The following is a 2,132-nucleotide window of genomic DNA, read 5'->3' on the forward strand; positions in this document are numbered from 1 at the left end:
AGAGAGAGAGAGAGAGAGAGAGAGAGAGAGAGAGAGAGAGAGAGAGAAACAAAAAAAACAAAAACAAAGCGGCTCCCAATCAGGAGCCGGCTCCCGTCGTTCACGTCAAAAAGAGCCGGCTCTCGGAGCCGTTTCGTTTGCGACCGACACATCACTAGTACATAGTTACAGCCTTAAAAATGAAGAACAGCTGTGGCGCCACAATGTGGTTATAAGGTGGTATTTCAGCTGCAGGACAGCAGTGAAGGCCCAGGTATAAAATGCACGGCCCGCCACTGGTTCAAACCCACTACAAAATGTGACAGTTTCACTCTAATGCAAGTTAAAAAGAAAAAAGACATAAAGGGATTAACACATAAGTAAACAGGTAACTTTCACAGAACATTCCCTAAATATTCCCATGTGGTTATATATTCGAGTAAAGCCAAACTGAATATTTTGCTTTGAAGATGCCAGAAATCACCTCTACATAAAATACATAAAAATACATTTTCTAGAGTTTGTTCTCCCAAACCACTGTTGTAAATCACGAGGGGATTATATCTAACGTGAACTGCCATAGTTATCTTTCTCTGGAAAGTTTGTGCCTGTCTATTACATTAGATGTTGCACAAATCCAATCAGTATGTTATAATGCACAATAGTGCACAAGAGTATGTACAGTTGTGTGAAAAAGTGTTTGCCCCCTTCCTGATTTCTTATTTTTTTGCATGTTTGTCACACTTAAATGTTTCAGATCATCAAACAAATTTAAATATTAGACAAAGATAACACAAGTAAATACAAAATGCAGTTTTTAAATGAAGGTTTTTATTATTAAGGGGGAAAAAAAATCCAAACTTCTAAAACTTCTAAACTTGAGGCGATGGCTTTCCCGGTACAATTCCCTACAGGTCAAAACACACTGGATGAGATGAGAAGTATTAAAGTAACACCCAGCAAGTATTTCAAAGCAAGGCTTTTCTGTACTGATGATCGTTTTGCCAGAGACACAAATTATTTGTTCTTTGCACAGTTTGTGACTGAAATACATTTGGCTACCTCCAGCATGACAATACAGTTGAGGAAAGGGAAGCCTTTCACCAGAGATGGACGAAGAATAACTTCTGGTATGCTGCAAAATAAACGAGAGGTCGAGAGACTGGTGAGGAATAAAGATGCAGTCAGATTCATGCAGCTGCTGAGAGGAACACCAGCTTATTGGGAGAAAACTACAAGAGATCTTTTTGCCATGATCAGACAGTTGGGAACCCCCACATTCTTTTGTACGTTTTCTGCAGCTGAGATGCGTTGGCCTGAAGTGATTGAGGCAATAAAAAGACAGCAAGGTGAAGAAGTAAATGTTGAAGGGCTCGACTGGTCAGCAAAGTGTGACATACTGAGAAGCAATCCAGTGACAACAATGCGCATGTTTGATAAGCGTGTTGAGGCGTTATTTAGAGATTTGCTCTTATCTCCTGCACAGCCCCTCGGCAAAGTTGTTGACTATTTTTACCGAGTTGAGTTTCAGCACAGAGGAAGCCCACACATACACTGTCTCATATGGGTAGAAGGTGCACCTGTGTTTGAGAAGGATGATGATCAGATTGTGTCGGATTTTGTGTCCAAATACATCACAGCTCAGCTGCCTGACCCACATTCACAACCTGAACTGTACAAGAAGGTCACAGAAGTGCAAATACACAGCAAAAAACACTCAAGGACATGTTTCAGAAGTCCCAGCTCGGGTTGCAGATTTGGATTTCCCAAACCACCTACCAGACACACAATCATAACGAGACCTGGTGAGAACGTTGATCCACTGCAAGTGGAAATGGCAAAGTCAAAGCTCCAACCACTGAACTTGTTGCTGAATGAACCTGAAACTGCCTCACTCAGTTTGCAGCAGCTCCTAGCTCGATGTGACTTAACACTCCATGAGTATGAACGATGCCTCAATATGATCAACAAATCCAGTACGGTGATACTGAAACGTCAGCCAAAATACTGCTGGGTAAATGGATATAATCCACATCTACTTGAAGCCTGGGATGCCAATATTGATGTAAGTTATATTCTCAATGCATATTCATGCGTCATGTATCTCACCAGCTACATAACCAAAAAGGAATCTGGACTTTCTGAGTACCTCA

The sequence above is a fragment of the Anarrhichthys ocellatus genome, unplaced genomic scaffold, assembly GCF_004355925.1.
Source record: "Anarrhichthys ocellatus isolate YVR2014 unplaced genomic scaffold, GSC_Weel_1.0 scaffold243, whole genome shotgun sequence".
NCBI lineage: Eukaryota > Metazoa > Chordata > Actinopteri > Perciformes > Anarhichadidae > Anarrhichthys > Anarrhichthys ocellatus.